The following is a 15,475-nucleotide window of genomic DNA, read 5'->3' as shown; positions in this document are numbered from 1 at the left end:
CTCAACTCAACAGCTCTGAAATCACAGTAGTTACTAAAACCTTCTCGCGAGCAGTAGTTGCCAAATTATTCTGATATAGTAATTGTATTACAGTATCAGAATGTGCAGACCAAAGCTCCCTCTATACATCAGGAACTAGGCTCCTATGCAAACTTCCAGCATTTAAAGATTTTTAACACATAAAGGGATGATTCCTTAGTGCCATGTTAATATTTCAAACAGCTAAGGAGACCTAAGATCCACAAGGCACCCATACTTGCTATTCTCAGACAGTCTTCTGCTAAAAAAGCAGTAATTCTAGATGACCTATAGATACAAAAGCACTACATTTAATAAAGCCAAGTATACAGAAAAGCATAACATACATGTAAGCTTAAAATATTTTTTACAGCCCCTCTCCCCCAAATCTATAGCTACACCCTAAGATCAAGCACACTGTCATCAGCTATGTCTCATCTAGATGCAACTTTTCCCTAGTCCATTACCACACTGAGACTGCAATCCTAAAGTTGTTTTCCTGCAATAATAATAATAATCATCATCATCATCAACAACACATGACATTGTGTGTAGTACAGCTAGGAGATGCTTCGCTTCCGAGATTTAATGAGATTGGGCTAGCCTGGGCTATCCAGGTCAGGGCTTCCTGTTAGTAATCCCCACTGAACAACATGAGTTTTACTTCTGGGTAAACATGGTCAGGATTGCTCACTGAGGTTCCAACTGGTTCATAATAGTGTTCTTAAATCAGCCAAGAATGAAATAAGCTCAGACGGTAGCAGAAGTGATGAAGCCTCATTCCAAGCTTCTGGACAATCTCATCCAGGAGCTTTACTTCAAAAGATAAACAATATTTATTTATTTAGTGGATTTATAGTCCACCCTTTCCCATAATGGGCTCAGGGTGGATTACAAGCACGATAAAACAGTTAAAAATCCAAACAATAAAACAATCAGGACAAGCAAACAAGATAAAGCAGCATGGATGGTGTAGCACATTTTATAAGTTAAGGCATAGATGTTATAGATGTTGGCCCGATATCTGAAAGTCTGGATGGTTGGTCAGTGCAGACGAAGTCTGTTAGATGGCATAACCAATGAAATGAGAACACCCACTTGCCTCAACCAAAAGCCTGGCGGAATAGTTCCGTTTTACAGGCCCTATGAAATGGTAGTAAATCTGGTAGGGCCCAAATCTCCATGGGGAGCTGATTCCACCAGAAAAGGCCCTGGCCCTGGTCGAGGCAAGCCAGATGGCCTTTGGGCCAGGGATGGTCAAAAGATGTTCGTTAGCCGATCATAGTAGTCTCCGGGGCTCTGGGGCTCATACCACAGGTATGTCGGTCCCAGGCCACACAAAGCTTTAAATGTCAATACTAGAACCTTGAAGCGGATCCGGTACTTGATTGGTAGCCAGTACAAATTGTACAGCATCAGCCAACTGCCAGCCTGTAGAGGAAGTTCAGTCTGCAATCATGCTGCCACATTTTGCACCAGCTGGAGTTCCTGGATCAGTCCCAAGGGCAAGCCTGCGTAGAGCGAGTTACAGTAGTCTAGCCTGGAAGTGACCGTTGCATGGATCACTGTAGCTAAGTCCCAGGGAGCCAGACAGGGTGCTAGCTGTCTGACATGCCAAAGATGGAAAAAGGCAGATCACACAAATGCTGTGATCTGGGCCTCCATAGAAAGGGTGGCGTCCAGTATCACACCCAGACTCCTCACCTTCTGGGCTGGCACAAGAGGTGCCCCATCCAAGGTGGGAAGTTGGTTGTGGTCTTAGCTCCCCTCAACTCAGGTACAGGATCTCCATCTTAGTTGGATTAAGCTTCAGCCAGCTTAGTTGTAACCAGGGGGTGCTTTGTAGAAAAATAGGTGGTGGAGCTCATCTAGGAATTGTTATCAAGCTGCACATACTATTCGATGGACAAGGTGGGGAGGAGGAGGGGGAACCCTCAGAAAGGTCCTGTGAGCTCCTGCTGAATCCGAGGTCTGGTTGTAACCAACCAGCCACAGCTTCGAGCACTCTGGTCAGATGGTCTGGGGTGGAGTCTGGGCTGCTGTCCATCAACAGATAGAGCTGAATGTCATCTGCATACTGGTGACAACCCAACCCAAAACCTCTGGCAATCTGGGCAAGGGGGTGCATACAGATGTTAAACATCACTGGCAAGAGAATAGCTCCCTGTAGTACACCACATTCTAATGGAAGACGCAGGGAGATCTGCTTGCTAATCGCCATCTTTTGTCCCCGACCACAGAGAAAGGAGGAAAACCACTGTAGTGCTACCCGCTGAACTCCAATGTCAGCAAGGCGGTGATATGATGGAACCCTGAAACTGCCTCCTAATGCAGTAGTCATCAAAGCCAGCAGTATTAGTCAAAAGGGTTATGCTTTCCCTTTGCTCTTCCTCCAGATGCTGATAGTATTAATAGCACTGGTAGACAATCACAGTACCCATATGACTATGACAGTCCTGGAAAAACCATTCTTTCCCCAATTCACAATGCACCACATCAACACAACTGCCTTTATTTTGCCTTTCTAAGTACATCTGCCCTGACTTGCAGGGCTAGTGCCAGGCTTTTTGGTGCCTTAGGCAAGGCATCCCTGTGCTGGGGGCCACCCTGCGGCTTGCCTCCCTCCACCCAAGCACTGGTGCCTGCAAGGAACAGGCAGGGCTCTGGTGGGACTCCAGGAAAGGGAGCCACAGCAGTAGTGGAGGCAGCAACTGAACTGAGAGAAGCAGAAGCACTTAGAGCTGGGGTCAGGCTCACCTTCTGTCCACTGATCATGTCCATAAAGCTGCCCTGCAGCCAGGTCCACAGGCCCAGCCCCGCACCCACTGTGCAAGGGCAGCCGATGCTATTGGGCTGCCTACCGCCACTGTGTGCAGCAGCAGCACCAGGAGCAGCACAGCATGGGCCATGCCGAGTGAGCAGCCCCACAGCAGGCAGGCAGCTCAGCGCTCTTGGACTTAAGCCAGCTGTGCCAGGCTTCCGGGGGGGGGGGGGACTCCAGCCAAAGGTCTGGCAGCCACTGTATCAGGCAGGAAGGTGGGCAGTGCTGCTGGGATGCTTCCTCCATCCTTCCTGGTTGGCCAGCCAGGCAGAAAGGTTTGGTGCCACTGCCAGGGCCCAGCACTTTTTGGCTAAAGATCCCTCAGGTGGCATGCATGGGGCAGGGGCACCTGCCAACCTGTGGCCAGATGTGGCCTAGACAGCGGCCTACCTGGCCGACTCCCTAGCACCAACACTACTGACCTGGATGGCCCAGGCTAGTCTAGTCATGTCAGAAGGTAAGCAGGGTCAGCCCTGGTTAGTATTTGGATGAAGTCCAACAAGGAAGTCCATGGTTGTGACACAGAGACAGGCAATGGCAAACCACCTTTCAGTGTCTGTTGTCAACCTATGTGTGCACCATAGGTCAGCCATGACTTAATGCCACTTTCCATCACCAAGTACATTGTCAGGCTACTATTCACTGGAGGTTAAAGAGAAGATACACATTACTTTCCCCATCCCACTCAATAAAGAAAACTTTCATACTTGGGGTGGGGGGGAGGGGGGAGAGAAATAAAAGTTCTCTTCTTGGGAGAGGGACGGTGGCTCAGTGGTAGAGCATCTGCTTGGGAAGCAGAAGGTCCCAGGTTCAATCCCTGGCATCTCCAAAAAAGGGTCCAGGCAAACAGGTGTGAAAAACCTTAGCTTGAGACCCTGGAGAGCCGCTGCCAGTCTGAGAAGACAATACTGACTTTGATGGACCAAGGGTCTGGTTCAGTATAAGGCAGCTTCATATGTTCAAAATATCTGGACAGAAATACCTGATTAATGGTGAATCTTTTTTAAAAAAAATACTTAATTACATTGCTAACGTACTACACTTACAATCATGATGGCGACAGTATCAAATAACCAGCATTGTAAAGTTTTGCTTAATAGCAAATTCTACTCCTGGTCCTAAGTATCACAACTGGTTAATTACTTTAAACAGATAATGCATTCCTGAGTTCACTGTAGAAATGTGTATGCTGTTTCTGCATGATAATGTTGAGGTTTGCATACTATTTCTACTCCAGATATTACCCTTTTTTACCATAATGATGCTCCTATTTCCTTTTTTTGCTGTTTGCTAACCAAAGGAGACAGATGTTTTCATAAGTCTACAGTAACTCCTAGCCTGAATGTGTTCATCAGAATACAAATTTGCACATTTTATTTCATGAATATATCTAGAACACAGACGACAACATATGGCCTACAAGTCAAGAGTGCCCACCTGACTCTGGGATACAGCCTACCTGAGATTTTTAACAAAAAAAAACACACATTGAGCTGTTTAAGTTCACTTCCACTACAACTCGGGACATTATGAAGAATTACTGACTAGCAATTATCTTAACTAGATTTGCTTAGTTTCAAAAGGAACTGACTTAGCTGAAAGCAAACGATGTCCCCCAAGAAAAATAGTATCCCTGGAATTTTGGAGATGACTATATAAATCCCAGAACTAATCCTGAAATTTCTAGCTATGCGGCCAAACCCTGGGCAATGCTTGAGTCTACCTGGCTCTGTGAAACTGCTAAAATTGATGTTGAATTTGAAGCTGTTTTCTGATCCAACTGTGGCTGACTAAAATGCTCAGTTGGCTTTATCTTCTGGCACCAATATGTGGCCTCCAGTCTCAATTAACATAAGAACATAAGAGAAGCCATGCTGGATCAGGCCAATGGCCCATCCAGTCCAACACTATGCCACACAGTGGTCAAGCTGAAGAAATGGCTCAGTTGAAGAAATCAGAACTTTAATAATACAAATGAAGTCAGGTAAAGCTCCTGGCTCTGTCATGGTCCCCCCAGAATGGAGACCCACCAAACCCTTGTAATTACTGCCCTATCAGCCTGTTGACAGTTGTGGGTAAAGTTTAAGAGTTAGATAAGGGCAAGGCCTGATCTAAGCTGCTCTCCCTGTAGAGGCAGGAAAAGAACTAAAGAGGGTAGCTCCCACAGGCTTGAGACAGGAAACCTGGGGGGGACCCAGTTCCTGCCTCCCTGACTGGACAATGGAGAACATCAATTAAGATGGTCTCCACCTCAAAGGGAGAACAATCTGGCTTCCGAAGGGGAGAGAATTCAATTGACCACTGCCACCTTCTACAGTTTATTGTTGATAAACATACCGGGAATAAGAAGAGATCACTAAATGGTCTTCATGGATCTCAAACACTTTTGATACTAGTTTGGTGTAGTGGTTAAGAGCATGGTGTCAGGGCCCGGGTTGCAGATAAGGAACGACGGCTGCCAGCGTCCGGCAGCTGGCCAGGACTCTAGCAGCTGGCTGGGGAGGAGCGCAGGGGTGGTCGTTAAACAGTCCAATTATTTCAACACCGTAAATCAGTCCGGCCGAAGGAGGAGACAGAAAGCTTGGTCGCAGGAATGCAGGGGGTCGGAAGCCAGAGAAAACAACGCCAATTACCTAGGTCAGTCCACAAAGCAAAGTCAGAGTCCAGAAGTTCAAGTCCAAGGTTCAGGCCGGGTCAGGAGTTACACGGGTTCTCGCAGCAAGCAAGAGGGTGCAGAGCGTAGTCACGTCCCAGGAGGATCGTTTGTTGCCAGCACAGTTTGCCTTGAGGTCAGGGTTACAGATATACTGTGCTGGCTTGTTAACTTGTTAGTACTCCGGGCTGAGATCTCTCCTCCCACGCATGCGTGCATCTCTCCGTCTGTTTCTGAACTCCTGTCGCCTCCTCTCACGTAGCCGGCTTACAGGAGGTGGTGATTCAGGGGGGGATGCGCTAGGGCCTGGTGTGGCCTGATCAGTTTCAGGTGGCTCCTGCTCTGAGTTAGCAAGGGCGGGGGCTGAGCTAGGGCCCGGTGTGGCCTGATCAGTTTCAGGTGGCTCCTGCTCTGAGTTAGCAAGGGCTGGGTCTGGGGCAGGCACGACACTATCCCCCCCCTCAGGCCCCCCCCATCCAAGCCGCCTGGCTTATCCGGGTAGGCCGCATGGAATTGCCGGAGCAGGTCAGGGGCGTGCAGGTGGGTAGCTGGTTCCCAGGAACGATCTTCGGGGGGGGTAGCCCTCCCAGTCCACTAGGTACTGGAGCTGACCTCGGTGCAGCCGGGAGTCCAGGATCTGATGGACCTCATACTCCTCCTCGTCATCCACTAAAACCGGTGGCGGAGGCGGCGGTGGGACGTCCCTGTTCAGGTCTGGCGTGGCTGCAGGTTGGAGGAGGGAGCGATGGAAAACCGGGTGGATTCGGAGGTGGGCGGGGAGGCGCAGGCGGAACGCCACCGGGTTGATTTGCACCTCGATGGGGAATGGGCCGACGAAGCGAGCGGTCAACTTGGAAGACCGGCCAGGGGTCCGGAGATATCGGGTAGAGAGCCAGACGGAATCCCCGACCTTGAGGGGGGCTCCCTCCTGGCGATGCCGATCTGCGGCCAGTTTATAGGCGTCCTTGGTGCGCTGGAGCTGGGCGCGCAGGAGGTCGTGGAGCACGTGGAGCTCTTCGATCCGGTTGTCCGCTGCGGGAACATCGGCAGACGGGCCGAGCGGAGGGAAGAACCGGGGGTGCAGTCTGTAGTTGGCCGCAAACGGTGTGGTCTGCGTGGAGCTGTGGGCCGCATTGTTGTACGCGAACTCGGCCAGGGGTAACAGGGAGGCCCAGTTATCCTGCTGATAACTGGTATAGCAGCGCAAGTACTGCTCCAGGGTAGCGTTGGTGCGCTCAGTCTGGCCGTCGGTCTGGGGATGGTAGGCGGACGACAAGTGAAGCTCCGTCCCCAAGCCTTGCTGGAACGCCTGCCAAAAGCGTGAGGTGAATTGCGGGCCCCGGTCCGAGACAATCCGCTTGGGTAACCCGTGCAGGCGGAAGACGTGGTTCAGGTAGAGCTGGGCGGTTTCCGGCCCGGACGGCACCTTGGCGCAGGGGACAAAGTGGGCCATCTTGGTGAACAGGTCCACCACAACGAAAATACAAGTGTGGCCCTGGGATCGAGGTAGGTCGACAATGAAGTCCATGGACACCACGTCCCAGGGACCGGCGGGAGTGGGAAGTGGCTGCAGGAGACCGGAGGGCTTGGCGGGTACGTTTTTAGCGCGGCGGCAGACCTCACATGACGCCACGTACCGACTGACGTCCGCTCGGACGTGAGGCCACCAAAAGTCGCGGGTCAGCAGATGGGCGGTTTTTTTTTTTTTTTTAATACTTCCAAAGTTTATTTCTATTTCACATTTAACAAAGATAAGATATGTATCCAAGATGTATCCAAACATCATACATAATTCTCATACATATACCTCCAATACATAAACTTCCTATTAAACGAGAAATCGTACAGACAAAAGTATCCTGATGTCTACACGTATGTATGTAACCTGTCTAAATCTTATCCTTATCCTTATTTTTCTAAAATGAGGTGAATGTAGACTCAAACTATAGTCCTTATTATTATACAAATCAACTTTAAATTATCTTACACCATTATATTACTAGTTATATAACTTTCATCTTTACTTTTCTGTAACCAGTTATAAAACTTTCTCCATTTTTCCACTGCGTCCTCTTTGGACATTCCTTTTAACATCTTAGATAGAATATCCATCTCCGCTGCTTGAAAAATTTTATCTATCACTTCCCCTAATTTTGGGCACTCTTTCTGCCTCCAATAAGTAGCATATACGATTCTCGCCGCCGTTAGAACATAAGTTGTCAGGTATTCGTCCTCTTGTGGAATTTCCTTCCTCACCATGGAGAGTAACATAATCTCCGGTTTAAACTTCCAATTTATATCAAGCATTAACTTCACCATCTCATAAATTTGCACCCAAAATCTTTTTGCCCATTTACACGTCCACCACATATGAAAAAATGAACCTGTTTTGATCCCACATTTCCAGCACTTTGGGGAGGAGTCTGAATTAATTTTATTTAATTGTATGGGAGTAATATGCCATCTATGATATAATTTAAAAAAATTTTCTCTGAAATTGATCGGCTTAACAATACTGTAATTCTTTTTCCAGAATGATGACCATGTTTCTAAATCTACATTCTTTGAGAAGTTTTTTGACCATTTCAGCATTACTTCCTTAACTACCTCGTCTTCCAAATTCATCTGCAACATGTAATTGTAGGTTTTTTTTATTGTTTTCTCAACGTTGTGTACTAAGATTTTATCAAAGTCAAAGTTAGCTCTGCTAAATCCAGTTAGTCTATCCTTGTTAAATTTAGCAACCAGATGGGCGGTTTTGTGTTGCCCGAAGTGGCTGGCCAGTGGTGCATCGTGGGTGAGGCGGAGGATGCGGGATCGGAGAGGTCCTGGAGGGACGTACAACTGCTCCCGATGGTAGAGCAGCCCATCCCGGGTGGTCAGTTCCCCGGCAGGGTCTTGCTGCGGGTCTTGCAGGTGCTTCTGGGCCCAGGGGTCGGTGGCCTGACTGGCCTGTATTTCGGCCACCAAGGCGGGTGCAGTCAGGGTGGCGGCAAAGACCGTGGGTGGCAGGATGCTAGCCTTGGGGGCTTCGGTAGCACCAGGGGTGTCATAGTCTGGCCGGCGGGACAGAGCGTCGGCTTTCTGGTTTTGGGTGTGCGGGATGTAGGAGATGGTGAAGTTGAAACGTGAAAAGAACAGGGACCACCGGATCTGTCGCTGGTTCAGCCGGCAGGTGGTCTGTAAGTGTTCCAAGTTCCGGTGGTCTGTGAATACTTGGACCGGGTGTCTTGCTCCTTCAAGGTGGTGCCGCCACACCTCGAACGCCACCTTGATTGCCAAGAGTTCTCTCTCCCATATGGTGTAGTTGCGTTCGGCGGCGGAGAGCTGCCGGGAATAGTAAGCGCAGGGCTGCCAGGGCTGACTGGGGTCGTCCCGCTGGGAGAGCACGGCTCCGATGGCCACGTTGGAGGCGTCTGCTTCCACCATGAAAGGCAAGCGGGGATCAGGGTATCGCAAGAGGGGACTGGAGGAGAAGCTGCGCTTGAGGTCGTGAAAAGCCTGGTCAGCTTCCGGGGTCCACTGGAAGGGTTCCTTGGGGCGGAGGAGCCGAGTCAAGGGCTTGGTTAGATCGGCGTAGCCAGCGATGAACTGCCGGTAGTAATTGGCGAAGCCCAGGAGGCGCTGGACGTCCTTCCGATTGTGAGGGGCCTGCCACTGGAGGATGGCGTCCACCTTCTTTGGATCCATCTGAGTTCCTTGGGGGGAGATGATGTGCCCCAAGAACTCGACCGACGGGAGGTGGAAGGCGCATTTCTCTAGTTTTGCGTACAGGCGGTGAGCTCTGAGCCGCTGTAGCACCTGTCGGACATGTTGGACGTGCTCCTGCTCAGAGGTGGAGTAGACCAGAATGTCATCCAGGTAAATAATCAGGAACTGGTCCAGCAGGTCGCGGAACACGTCGTTCATGAACCGTTGGAACACAGCGGGGGCATTGGTGAGTCCAAATGGCATGACCAGGTGTTCGTACTGACCATACCTGGTACCAAAAGCGGTCTTCCACTCGTCTCCGGCTTTGATGCGAGCCAAGTTGTAGGCCCCTCGAAGGTCGAGCTTGGTGTAGATGGTGGCCCCTTTCACACGGTCGAGGAGCTCCGGAATCAGTGGAAGCGGGTAACGGTTCCGGATGGTAATTTTGTTGAGAGCCTGGTAATCATTGCAGAGCCTCAAGTCCCCGGTTTTCTTCTTTACGAACAGGACGGGCGAGGACAAGGGCGAGGTGGAGGGTCGGATGAACCCTCGGGTCAAGTTCTTCTCCAAATACTCCCGTAGGGCAGCCAGCTCCGGGTCCGCCATGGGGTAGAGGCGGCCAGCTGGTAGCGGGGCGCCGGGCATTAGGTCAATGGCGCAATCATAGGGCCGATGTGGGGGAAGCTGGTCTGCTTCCTTCTCATCGAAGACGTCTGCAAACTCCTGGTAGGGAGCTGGTAGTGTGGTGGCGGCCCCCAGGAGGCTGGTGGGGAGCAAGGAGCTGGGTCGAGCATCAGGAGACACCAGAGCCGGGTCTGGTTGTAGCGTGGAGCACGGCGCAGGGGCACCGGTAAATTGCAGTTCTCGTTGCACCCAGTCCACGTGAGGGTTGTGGGCCTGGAGCCAGGACAGGCCTAGGATGACGGGGAAACGTGGCATGCGGGAAAGGTCAAAGGTTTGTTCCCCTTGGTGTTGCTGGACCCATAGGGCGAGTGGTTGGGTCTCGTGGCGGACGGGCCCAGAGCGCAGCAGGCGACCGTCCACGACCTCGACCAGGGTAGGGGTCTTCTTTTCCCGGATGGGGATGCCATGTTTCTTGGCGAAGAGGTGGTCCATGTAGCAGCAGGCGGCCCCTGAGTCCAACATGGCATGCACGAAGATCCACCGGCCGTCAGGGAGCTGCAGACGAATCGGGACCAGGAACGGGGTAGGTGGGGGGTCGATGGAGCTGGAGGCCCTCAAGAAATGCCCCAGGTCAGGGGCTCCAACTAGACCTGGGGCTGGCCTTTTACCGGGCCAGCGGAGCTTGCAGGGCGCTGTGCTTTGGCTGGACAGGTACTTGCAAAGTGTCCAGCTCCGCCACAATACAGGCACAGGTTGTGGGTGCGCCGACGGGTCTTCTCCTCGGGAGTCAGGCGAGGGCGGGCGACGCCCAGCTGCATGGGTTCCGCAGCGGGGGGAAGAGCCAGAGAACCTGGCGGTGGAGCAGCTGTGGGGACCCTCGCTGGGGCGTTGCCTCCTTTCTGCTTCTGGCGGCGGCTCTGTAGCCGCCCATCAATGCGCATGCACAACCGGATCAGGTCTTGCAGGGCGGCTGGTCGGTCGCTGCGTGCCAGTTCGTCCAGGATGGCATCAGAGAGCCCCTCCGTATACTGGTCCACCAGGGCAGCTTCATTCCAGGCCAGGTCCTGAGCCAACAACTGGAATTCAGTGGTGTAGTGGGAGACAGAGTTTTGGCCTTGTTGCAAAGTCCGTATCTTGCGGTTGGCCGTCTCAGCTCGCACGGGGTTGGCATAGGCAGCCGTGAAATGTGCCTTGAAGCGGGGGTAATCTGCTAACAACGGCGAAGATTCTAGCAGTAGGGGAGTGGCCCATTTGGCCGCTTGCCCTTTAAGCAGGCTCAAAACAAAACAGACCTTGGTTTTGTCTGTAGGGAAGTCGCTCTGCCTTATCTCCATGTACAGTTCACATTGGGCAAGGAAGGCAGGGAACGCTTCCAGGCTTCCTTCAAACTTATCAGGAACACTCACCGGGCAACGGGAACGAGGCGCGGCTGCAGCAGCCAGGGCCATAGCATTGGAAGCAGTCTGTTGCTGGAGTGTAATTACAGCCTGCGTCAGCTGTTGCACTTGGTCGAGAAGCCCCGACAGGGGGTCCACGCCTCCTGCCGCTTGGTCAGTCATGGGGGAGCCGGGTGAGTTATATGGGTGCTGGCAAGCTGTCAGGGCCCGGGTTGCAGATAAGGAACGACGGCTGCCAACGTCCGGCAGCTGGCCAGGACTCTAGCAGCCGGCTGGGGAGGAGCGCAGGGGTGGTCGTTAAACAGTCCAATTATTTCAACACCGTAAATCAGTCCGGCCGAAGGAGGAGACAGAAAGCTTGGTCGCAGGAATGCAGGGGGTCGGAAGCCAGAGAAAACAACGCCAATTACCTAGGTCAGTCCACAAAGCAAAGTCAGAGTCCAGAAGTTCAAGTCCAAGGTTCAGGCCGGGTCAGGAGTTACACGGGTTCTCGCAGCAAGCAAGAGGGTGCAGAGCGTAGTCACATCCCAGGAGGATCGTTCGTTGCCAGCACAGTTTGCCTTGAGGTCAGGGTTACAGATATACTGTGCTGGCTTGTTAACTTGTTAGTACTCCGGGCTGAGATCTCTCCTCCCACGCATGCGTGCATCTCTCCGTCTGTTTCTGAACTCCTGTCGCCTCCTCTCACGTAGCCGGCTTACATGAGGTGGTGATTCAGGAGGGGATGCGCTAGGGCCTGGTGTGGCCTGATCAGTTTCAGGTGGCTCCTGCTCTGAGTTAGCAAGGTCGGGGGCTGAGCTAGGGCCCGGTGTGGCCTGATCAGTTTCAGGTGGCTCCTGCTCTGAGTTAGCAAGGGCTGAGTCTGGGGCAGGCACAACACATGGATTCTAATCTGGGAGAACCAGCTTTGATTCTCCACTCCTCCGCATGCACTTGCTGATGTGACCATGAGTCAGTCACAAGTTCTCTCAGAGTTGTTCTCAAAAGAGCTCTATCAGGCCAACCTATCACACAGGGTGTCTGTTGTAGGGAGGGGAAGGAAAAGGAGATTGTAAACTGCTCTAAGACTCTGAGTGAAGGGCAGGGTATAAATCCAATCTCTTCTTCTCCTATACCTAGAGATAAACTATGGACAAGGGAAACTATCTATGGATGAACATCCCTTATTTCTTATTCATCAGCTTTAGGACCGTCAACAGCCCAAGTCTGGTGTGGTCCTTCAAGAGTGCTGACAAATCCTGTTTTCCTAGATGAAGATGTTAAGCAAGGAAGCATTATGGCCTTTCTGTCATTTAATTTATATATTAAAGATCAATTATTTTTTGTTACAAAAGGATTGCCAATCTCCTTATCTCGCATCGATAAAGCTGCCAGTTCTCCTGTATGTGGATGACACTGTTTTGCTGTATAGCTCCACAGTGGGCCTGCATAAACGTGTCCATTTTCTAAATATTGCTGTAGGGAAGGTTTGAAAATTAATGTAGCAAAGTCTAAGGTTATTTTTATTTTTAATAGAAAACAAAGTAAAGGATTATAAATGGTCCATGGCTGGTCTGCCTATGTGACAGATCACTCAGTTTATATACTTGGGAGTACTGTTCTGTGCTGATCTTTAATAGAGAACTCATGTGACACCAGTAACAGCATTGGGAAAGCAATCACTATATACTTTTGAACTTCACAGGGACAATATGTACCTTCGGTGCTCAGAGTATTTAACTCTAAGGCAGTTAACTGGTCACTGGTTATACATGGCTGGCGAACGGATAAAAACTTTTACTGGGGATACTGACTGACCAGTAATTAAGTTTCTTGATAGTATACTGGGGGCACCAAATGTGTGGCAGGTATTGTTCTAAGAGATGAAGTGGGTGAAATCTCTTATGAAGCTAGGGCATGAGGAAGGCATTTAATTTAAAGCTAAGGATTCTGTGATATTGTCCTTTCTTATTAAACTAGACAATCGTAAGTGCAACAAGGGTAAATTGGTAAATTATAACATGCCTAGGGATTTCAATGGGGTGAGTAAATGTTGATGAGCTAAGACTAGGGATGGGCATGGACTAAAAAAATACAGGTTCATATGGGTTCACCATCCATGGATTTTCAGACTATGGAAAACCACAGACCTTCTCATTTAATGGATCAGTCTGTTCTTTGTTAGGTTTATGACTTCTGGATGCAGTAAAATGGCCCTCCTGTGGGCTAGAGATGCCAAATTTCCAGTGATTTTCTCCAGCTGTCCGTCCTCCACCTACTTACCAAGTTTGGTGAAGGTTGGATTTAGGGCTGTTATAGCCCCCAAAGCAGGTGCCCCCAGGAAAGTGCAGGTTCAGGAGTGTGTCAAACAAACTCCCTGTAAGATAGAGCCATCTGATTCACAGTGGACCTCCCTGGGATGCCCCTCTAGCTGCCCTCAAAGTTGTGTGCAGATTGGCTTTGGAGAAGGGGATGATCCTATGGTCCACATGCAAAAGGTGGGTATTATGTCAAATCCCACTCCACCCCCCATGAGCTAGAGGCATCAAACTGGCAATGGATCTCTGCTTGTCCCAAGCTGTGTGCAGATTGGTTTTGGAGAAGGGGAAGATCCCAGGTTCCATGTGTAAAAGAGGGGAATGTGTTAAATGCCTCCCCTTGATAGCTAGAGGCATCAAACTGACAGCGGACCTCCCCAGGGTCCCCCTCTACTCACCCTCCAAGTTGTATGCAGATTCACTTTAAGGAAGGGTGAGATCCTAGGCTCCATGTACAAAAGGGGAGGGATTGTGTCAAATGGCCCCCTGTATTTAAACTTCAAATGATTTCAGTTCATTCACCCAGTCCCCCCACCACTCCACAACTGTAGGACTGTAGAAGAATATTCCCCCTGGTTGACTTGAAAATTAATGCCTTGGCACTGGGTTGTCTGGCCCACAGACTGCCCCAACAGACAACTGAAAATCAAAACATCAAAACATGGTCTGTAGGCAGTCCATCAAAAGGGGAAATGCATGGACTACCTTGCAAAAACATCTAGCTGAAATGTATGTATTTATTTATTATGCTTATATTCCGCCCTTGCCCGTAAACGGGCTCAGGGCGGATCACAACATACAGTAATAACAATAAAACCCTACAGTTCAGAGTTAAAACAATACATTAAAATTTAAACAAGTAAAAACAATAAATTTGTGCGAAACATCTGGATTATAAAAGTACATCAAGAAGAGTTTGCTCAACCTTAACAGTTGGTATTCCCCTACCAGTTTGTATTCCAATGTACTTTTGTAATTAAATGTATTGTAAACATAGATGTGCCTTTATGGTGGTGAGTCTTAATGCTTTAATATCTGCAGTCTTGCCAGGTAGATACACCGGTATTCAGTACTCAGAGAAAACATGCAATTGAAACCTTGACTGCATTGAATCCATTAATGTTATGCAATTACTGTGTTATGCAATGCCAGGTCCATTAATAATAAGACCTCAGTCCTTCGAGAGTTTCTGCTCGAACAGGACATGGACCTGGCTTGTGTGACTGAAACCTGGATTCGAGAGGGAGATACAGTAGCCCTCTCACAAACAGCTCCCCCAGGTTATTCAGTCTTCCACCAATCGCGGACTAGCGGGCGGGGGGGGAGGAGTGGCATTATTTATACGAGAGGCTTACTCCTTTAGGGCGCTCCCGGCCCCAAGGATCGAGGGTATTGAATGTGCCGGTCTGGCGTGGGAGGCTGGAGAGGGGTTGGTGATCTGGCTGGTGTACCGTACGCCTAACGCACCAGCTAGCGCCTTACCGTCCCTACTCGAGGCGGCGACAGGCTGGGCGCTGGAGCACCCAAGGCTGGTGATCCTGGGTGACTTCAACGTCCATGCTGATGACCCGACCTCCAGTCAGGCGACAGACCTAGTGTCTTCCATGGCGACACTAGGACTCTCCCAATTTGTTACAACCCCCACGCACCAGGCCGGGCACATGTTAGACCTGATCTTTGTGGCCGGGGTCATGGTGGGCAATATAACCGCTGAAGCAGTGCCATGGTCGGACCACCTTGCCCTCAGGGCTCGTGTAGATATGCCACCCCAAACCTGTTTAGGCGACGAGCCCATTATGGTTCGCCCGCGGAGCCAGATGGGCCCGGAACGGTTCCAAATGGCTCTGCAGGACTCCTGGCCCTCTGGCGATTCTCTCAATGGCCTGGTGGAGACCTGGAATACCCGGCTCTCTAGGGCCATTGATGAAATCGCACCTCGACGCCCTCTACGACCTCGGATTAGGCTGGCCCCATG

The 15,475-nt window shown here is 50.5% G+C and overlaps 1 protein-coding gene across 6 annotated transcripts in view; it reads right to left on the bottom strand.

Moving 5' to 3' along the window:
* The window catches only part of AFDN (afadin, adherens junction formation factor), a 221,883-nt gene that overhangs the window by 158,838 nt on the left and 47,570 nt on the right, over positions 1-15,475 (bottom strand). The gene's annotated exons all lie outside the window — the stretch shown is intronic.

Source organism: Heteronotia binoei, chromosome 1, assembly GCF_032191835.1.
Source record: "Heteronotia binoei isolate CCM8104 ecotype False Entrance Well chromosome 1, APGP_CSIRO_Hbin_v1, whole genome shotgun sequence".
Lineage (NCBI taxonomy): Eukaryota > Metazoa > Chordata > Lepidosauria > Squamata > Gekkonidae > Heteronotia > Heteronotia binoei.
Note: the sequence above shows the minus strand (reverse complement) of the source record. Positions and strands in the feature narration are given on the sequence as shown.